This window comes from Oncorhynchus mykiss, chromosome 13 (genome assembly GCF_057628025.1).
Source record: "Oncorhynchus mykiss isolate SJ-2025 chromosome 13, ASM5762802v1, whole genome shotgun sequence".
NCBI classification, from domain to species: Eukaryota; Metazoa; Chordata; class Actinopteri; order Salmoniformes; family Salmonidae; genus Oncorhynchus; species Oncorhynchus mykiss.
Window position 1 is genome coordinate 3485481 of NC_143034.1, and position 7883 is coordinate 3493363.

The following is a 7883-nucleotide window of genomic DNA, read 5'->3' on the forward strand; positions in this document are numbered from 1 at the left end:
ACAGGTAGCCTAGTGGACCAGGGTGACAGGTAGCCTAGTGTTTAGAGCAGGTAGCCTAGCGGACCAGGGTGACAGGTAGCCTAGCGGACCAGGGTGACAGGAAGCCTAGCGGACCAGGGTGACAGGTAGCCTAGTGTTTAGAGCAGGTAGCCTAGTGGACCAGGGTGACAGGTAGCCTAGTGGACCAGGGTGACAGGTAGCCTAGCGGACCAGGGTGACAGGTAGCCTAGTGTTTAGAGCAGGTAGCCTAGTGGACCTGGGTGACAGGTAGCCTAGTGGACCAGGGTGACAGGTAGCCTAGTGTTTAGAGCAGGTAGCCTAGCGGACCAGGGTGACAGGTAGCCTAGTGGACCAGGGTGACAGGTAGCCTAGTGTTTAGAGCAGGTAGCCTAGCGGACCAGGGTGACAGGTAGCCTAGTGGACCATGGTGACAGGTAGCCTAGTGTTTAGAGCAGGTAGCCTAGCGGACCAGGGTGACAGGTAGCCTAGTGGACCAGGGTGACAGGTAGCCTAGTGTTTAGAGCAGGTAGCCTAGCGGACCAGGGTGACAGGTAGCCTAGTGGACCAGGGTGACAGATAGCCTAGTGGACCAGGGTGACAGGTAGCCTAGTGTTTAGAGCAGGTAGCCTAGCGGACCAGGGTGACAGGTAGCGTAGTGTTTAGAGCAGGTAGCCTAGCGGACCAGGGTGACAGGTAGCCTAGTGTTTAGAGCGCTGGGCCAGTAACTGAATCCCTGTTCTGACAAGGTAAAAATCAGTTGTTCTGCCCCTGAACAAGGCTGTTTTAACTTCTTATGGCTGGGGGGCAGTATTGAGTAGCTTGGATGAATAAGGTGCCCAGAGTAAACGGCCTGCTACTCAGGCCCAGAAGCTGAGATATGCATATTATTAGTAGATTTGGATAGAAAACACTCGGCAGTTTCTAAAACTGTTTGAATGATGTCTGTGAGTATAACAGAACTCATATGGCAGGCAAAAAACTGAGGAAAAATCCAACCAGGAAGTGGGAAATCTGAGGTTTGTAGTTTTTCAACTCTTTGTCTATCCAAGATACCGTGTAAATTTCTTAGGTGGCTTCCACTAGATGTCAACAGTCTTTAGAACCTTGTTTCAGGCTTCTACTGTGAAGGGGGAGCGAATGAGAGCTGTTTAAAACAGGTGTCTGTCAGAAAGCCATGAGCTCAGTCTCGCGTGCGAGAGCGACCTGCGTTTCATTGCATTTCTAAAGACAAAGGAATTGTCCGGTTGGAACATTATTGAAGATTTATGTCAAAAACATCCTAAAGATTGATTCTATACATCGTTTGACATGTTTCTACTGTAACGGAACTTTTTGACTTTTCGTCTGGACATAGTGATCGCGCCTCATGAATTTGGATTTGTGAACTAAACTCGCGAACAAAAAGGAGGTATTTGGACATAAATGATGGACTTTATCGAACAAAACAAACATTTATTGTGGAACTGGGATTCCTGGGAGTGCATTCTGATGAAGAACATTAAAGGTAAGTGAATATTTATAATGCTATTTCTGACTTCTGTTGACTCCACAACATGGCAGGTATGTGTATGGCTTGATTTGTTGTCTGAGCGCTATACTCAGATTATTGCATGGTGTGCTTTTTCCGTAAAGCTTTTTTGAAATCGGACACAGCGGTTGCATTAAGGAGAAGTGTATCTATAATTCCATGCATAACACTTGTATCTTTAATCAATGTTTATTATGAGTATTTATGTAAATTGATGTGGCTCTCTGCACTTTCACAGGATGTTTTGGAAGCAAAACATTACTGAACATAAAGCGCCAATGTAAACTGAGATTTTTGTATATAAATATGAACTTTATCGAACAAAACATACATGTATTGTGTAACATGAAGTCCTATGAGTGCCATCTGATGAAGATCATCAAAGGTTAGTGATTCATTTTATCTCTATTTCTGCTTTTTGTGACTCCTCTCTTTGGCTGGAAAAATTGCAGTTTTTTTCTGTGACTTGGTGGTGAACTAACATAATCGCATGGTTTGCTTTCGCCGTAAAGCCTTTTTGAAATCGGCCACTGTGGTTGGATTGACAAGAAATGTATCTCTAAAATGGTGTAAAACACTTCTATGTTTGAGGAATTTTAATTATGGGATTTCTGTTGTTTTGAATTTGGCGCCCTGCACTTTCACTGGCTGTTATCGATCCCGTTAACGGGATTTCAGCCGTAAGAAGTTTAACCCATTGTTCCTAAGCTGTCATTCTCAATAAGAATTTGTTCTTGCCTACTTACAGAAAGGTTACATTTATTTTTTAAGTTGTTTAATTCTGTAACTGGGCAACAGAACAGTGAATTTCAGTCAAGTTGAACATTTTACTTGTGATGAATACATTTAATATGCAAATTTACAGCCAATTCGAGCTAAGGTTTCAAATATTTACCAGCAAACAAATGAAAAAATATACAAATATTTACATGCTTGTAAAACGAATTCCTCCAGGAGGTCCAGTCGACCCTGGCGTCCCAGTCGTCCCAGTTGTCCCAGTCGACCCAGTCGTCCCAGTCGTCCCAGTAGTCCCAGTCGTCCCAGTCGTCCCTGTCGTCCCAGTCGTCCCAGTCGACCCAGTCGTCCCAGTCGACCCAGTCGTCCCAGTCGTCCCAGTCGTCCCTGTCGTCCCAGTCGTCCCAGTCCCAGTCGTCCCAGTCGTCCCAGTCGACCCAGTCGTCCCAGTCGTCCCAGTCGTCCCTGTCGTCCCAGTCGTCCCAGTCGTCCCAGTCGACCCAGTCGTCCCAGTCGTCCCAGTCGACCCAGTCGTCCCAGTCGTCCCAGTCGTCCCAGTCGACCCAGTCGTCCCAGTCGTCCCAGTCGACCCAGTCGTCCCAGTCGTCCCAGTCGTCCCAGTCGTCCCAGTCGACCCTGGTCACCCAACCTTGCAGGAATCGCCAGTTACAAGGTAGGAATATGGAACACAATGTAATTATTAGACTGTTACATCACCAGGTGGATTACTAAAGTATAATATCCCTGATAACAAATCATGATAACATTGGATTGATAGATGCATGGGCACACATATGTACATGTGTGGCAATAACAGGATCAAATCAAGGATGGCATCACAAATGAATACCACTTGAAGCTTGATGATGAGTTGATCATTTGAATCAGCTGTGCAGTGCTGAGGAAAAAACAACAATGTGCCTCTTTGAGTCCCCAGGACTGAGGACCACTGCTCTCCATTGGGACCTCTTCATCTGCAGACAGACCCACTGTTCCCCGGAGACGTGGATGTTGGTTTTAAGGCAGCCCCACTGCACCTCTCTGGTTTCAGTTGTACAACTGACTAGGTATCCCTCTTTCCCTTTCACAGCGCTCTGTATCTGAGGACAGAAAACCTCACAAGAAACAGACTTCATTATACTCAAACATCGTAAAAAAATATATATTTTTAATTTGATTTCTTTTTTTCATTTTTCTAAATGGATTTACTTACTTCGATAGGTTGTCCATGTGGACGATTGGAAACAGGGCAGCAAAGTTGGTTTGTCACCAGAGCAGTTTAGAGCATATTACTATAACTATCTACCCCATTTAATAGCTAGACCATCATACAAACTTGCTGTGCGGAATTCTTGACGCACAACCGAAGGTGTTGCCACAAGCCAGCCACTCGGTTCTGCCTAAGCGGCACGCGACAGTTCACCGCTTTGCTAGGCGAGCGAGCGAGCGAGCGAGGTGAACTAGAACTAGAACGGCGTCCCTCCTTCCTTCGCGACCACTACGAGGTAACCGAGCAACCGGCATAGCAACGGACGCGTCGGTTCATTACGTATTCCGGTCAGAATGTTGCAAATTCTAGCAACAGAAATGAGCTACTCATAGAATCCCATTGTGACGAAGCGCGGGACGTTATTTGTTCACGACAGGCAGCCTACTGTAGGTAGTCTACTTTACTAGTTATAGGTGGTCTCTATGGAAACGAGCCTACCTTACTACACTGAACAACAATATAAATACGATATGTGTTGGTCCCATCACATTACAGAGTATTTTGTATAAATATATATATATATTTTTTTTTAAATAAATGATCTACACAAGTATTTTGTATAGATCATAGACAAAATATATATTTTAATCCACTTTGTAACAACAACAAAATGTTTAACAAGTCAAGGGTTGTGAAGTAAAACAGTGATTGGTTCATTCAAGTCCCGCCCACAAACCTCAAATATCATCTGCCATTAGTCTGAGCCAACAGATGCCAATAAATGTTCCATGACCAGGGTGACAGGTAGCCTAGCGGACCAGGGTGACAGGTAGCCTAGTGTTTAGAGCAGGTAGCCTAGTGGACCTGGGTGACAGGTAGCCTAGTGGACCAGGGTGACAGGTAGCCTAGTGTTTAGAGCAGGTAGCCTAGCGGACCAGGGTGACAGGTAGCCTAGCGGACCAGGGTGACAGGTAGCCTAGTGTTTAGAGCAGGTAGCCTAGTGGACCTGGGTGACAGGTAGCCTAGTGGACCAGGGTGACAGGTAGCCTAGCGGACCAGGGTGACAGGTAGCCTAGTGTTTAGAGCAGGTAGCCTAGTGGACCAGGGTGACAGGTAGCCTAGTGGACCAGGGTGACAGGTAGCCTAGTGTTTAGAGCAGGTAGCGTAGCGGACCAGGGTGACAGGTAGCCTAGTGGACCAGGGTGACAGGTAGCCTAGTGTTTAGAGCAGGTAGCCTAGCGGACCAGGGTGACAGGTAGCCTAGTGGACCAGGGTGACAGGTAGCCTAGTGTTTAGAGCAGGTAGCCTAGCGGACCAGGGTGACAGGTAGCCTAGTGGACCAGGGTGACAGATAGCCTAGTGGACCAGGGTGACAGGTAGCCTAGTGTTTAGAGCAGGTAGCCTAGCGGACCAGGGTGACAGGTAGCGTAGTGTTTAGAGCAGGTAGCCTAGCGGACCAGGGTGACAGGTAGCCTAGTGTTTAGAGCGCTGGGCCAGTAACTGAATCCCTGTTCTGACAAGGTAAAAATCAGTTGTTCTGCCCCTGAACAAGGCTGTTTTAACTTCTTATGGCTGGGGGGCAGTATTGAGTAGCTTGGATGAATAAGGTGCCCAGAGTAAACGGCCTGCTACTCAGGCCCAGAAGCTGAGATATGCATATTATTAGTAGATTTGGATAGAAAACACTCAGCAGTTTCTAAAACTGTTTGAATGATGTCTGTGAGTATAACAGAACTCATATGGCAGGCAAAAAACTGAGGAAAAATCCAACCAGGAAGTGGGAAATCTGAGGTTTGTAGTTTTTCAACTCTTTGTCTATCCAAGATACCGTGTAAATTTCTTAGGTGGCTTCCACTAGATGTCAACAGTCTTTAGAACCTTGTTTCAGGCTTCTACTGTGAAGGGGGAGCGAATGAGAGCTGTTTAAATCAGGTGTCTGTCAGAAAGCCATGAGCTCAGTCTCGCGTGCGAGAGCAACCTGCGTTTCATTGCATTTCTAAAGACAAAGGAATTGTCCGGTTGGAACATTATTGAAGATTTATGTCAAAAACATCCTAAAGATTGATTCTATACATCGTTTGACATGTTTCTACTGTAACGGAACTTTTTGACTTTTCGTCTGGACATAGTGATCGCGCCTCATGAATTTGGATTTGTGAACTAAACTCGCGAACAAAAAGGAGGTATTTGGACATAAATGATGGACTTTATCGAACAAAACAAACATTTATTGTGGAACTGGGATTCCTGGGAGTGCATTCTGATGAAGATCATTAAAGGTAAGTGAATATTTATAATGCTATTTCTGACTTCTGTTGACTCCACAACATGGCAGGTATGTGTATGGCTTGATTTGTTGTCTGAGCGCTATACTCAGATTATTGCATGGTGTGCTTTTTCCGTAAAGCTTTTTTGAAATCGGACACAGCGGTTGCATTAAGGAGAAGTGTATCTATAATTCCATGCATAACACTTGTATCTTTAATCAATGTTTATTATGAGTATTTATGTAAATTGATGTGGCTCTCTGCACTTTCACAGGATGTTTTGGAAGCAAAACATTACTGAACATAAAGCGCCAATCTAAACTGAGATTTTTGTATATAAATATGAACTTTATCGAACAAAACATACATGTATTGTGTAACATGAAGTCCTATGAGTGCCATCTGATGAAGATCATCAAAGGTTAGTGATTCATTTTATCTCTATTTCTGCTTTTTGTGACTCCTCTCTTTGGCTGGAAAAATTGCAGTTTTTTTCTGTGACTTGGTGGTGAACTAACATAATCGCATGGTTTGCTTTCGCCGTAAAGCCTTTTTGAAATCGGCCACTGTGGTTGGATTGACAAGAAATTTATCTCTAAAATGGTGTAAAACACTTCTATGTTTGAGGAATTTTAATTATGGGATTTCTGTTGTTTTGAATTTGGCGCCCTGCACTTTCACTGGCTGTTATCGATCCCGTTAACGGGATTTCAGCCGTAAGAAGTTTAACCCATTGTTCCTAAGCTGTCATTCTCAATAAGAATTTGTTCTTGCCTACTTACAGAAAGGTTACATTTATTTTTTAAGTTGTTTAATTCTGTAACTGGGCAACAGAACAGTGAATTTCAGTCAAGTTGAACATTTTACTTGTGATGAATACATTTAATATGCAAATTTACAGCCAATTAGAGCTAAAGTTTCAAATATTTACCAGCAAACAAATGAAAAAATATACAAATATTTACATGCTTGTAAAACGAATTCCTCCAGGAGGCCCAGTCGTCCCAGTCGTCCCAGTCGTCCCAGTCGTCCCAGTCCCAGTCGTCCCAGTCGTCCCAGTCGACCCAGTCGTCCCAGTCGTCCCAGTCCCAGTCGTCCCAGTCGTCCCAGTCCCAGTCGTCCCAGTCGACCCAGGTGTCCCAGTCGTCCCAGTCCCAGTCGTTCCAGTCCCAGTCGTCCCAGTCGTCCCAGTCGTCCCAGTCGTCCCAGTCGTCCCAGGCGTCCCAGTCGTCCCAGTCGTCCCAGTCCCAGTCGTCCCAGTCCCAGTCGTTCCAGTCGTCCCAGTCCCAGTCGTCCCAGTCGTCCCAGTCGTCCCAGTCGTCCCAGTCGACCCAGTCGTCCCAGTCGTCCCAGTCGTCCCAGTCGTCCCAGTCGACCCTGGCAGGAATCGCCAGTTACAAGGTAGGAATATGGAACACAATGTAATTATTAGACTGTTCCATCACTAGGTCATTGTGGATTACTAAAGTATAATATCCCTGATAACAAATCATGATAACATTGGATTGATAGATGCATGGGCACACATATGTGCATGTGTGGCAATAACAGGATCAAATCAAGGACGGCATCACAAATTAATACCACTTGAAGCTTGATGATGAGTTGATCCTTTGAATCAGCTGTGCAGTGCTGAGGAAAAAACAACAATGTGCCTCTTTGAGTCCCCAGGACTGAGAACCACTGCTCTCCATTGGGACCTCTTCATCTGCAGACAGACCCACTGTTCTCCGGAGACGTGGATGTTGGTTTTAAGGCAGCCCCACCGCACCTCTCTGGTTTCAGTTGTACAACTGACTAGGTATCCCTCTTTCCCTTTCACAGCTCTCTGTATCTGAGGACAGAAAACCTCACAAGAAACAGCCTTCATTATACTCAAACATCGTAAAAAATATATATTTTTAATTTTATTTATTTTTTACATTTTGGTTTGTCACCAGAGCAGTTTAGAGCATATTACTATGTAACTATTTACCCATTTAATAGCTAGACCATCATACAAACTTGCTATGCGGAATTCTTGACTCACGACCGAATGTGTTTCCATATGTCGCCAGCAGGCCCACAAGCCAGCCACTCGGTTCTGCCTAAGCGGCACGCGACAGTTCACCGCTTTGCTAGGTGAGCGAGCGAGGTGAACTAG

The 7883-nt window shown here is 45.2% G+C and overlaps 1 long non-coding RNA gene across 1 annotated transcript; it reads right to left on the bottom strand.

Annotated features, from left to right (window-relative positions):
* Window positions 1-2353: 2353 nt before the first annotated feature.
* LOC149978489 (uncharacterized) lies at window positions 2354-4257 on the bottom strand. The gene is made up of 2 exons (XR_016485577.1): window positions 3477-4257; window positions 2354-3378 (listed from the first exon to the last, which is right to left on the bottom strand). It is a non-coding gene; the product is annotated as an uncharacterized LOC149978489 (long non-coding RNA).
* Window positions 4258-7883: the final 3626 nt, after the last annotated feature.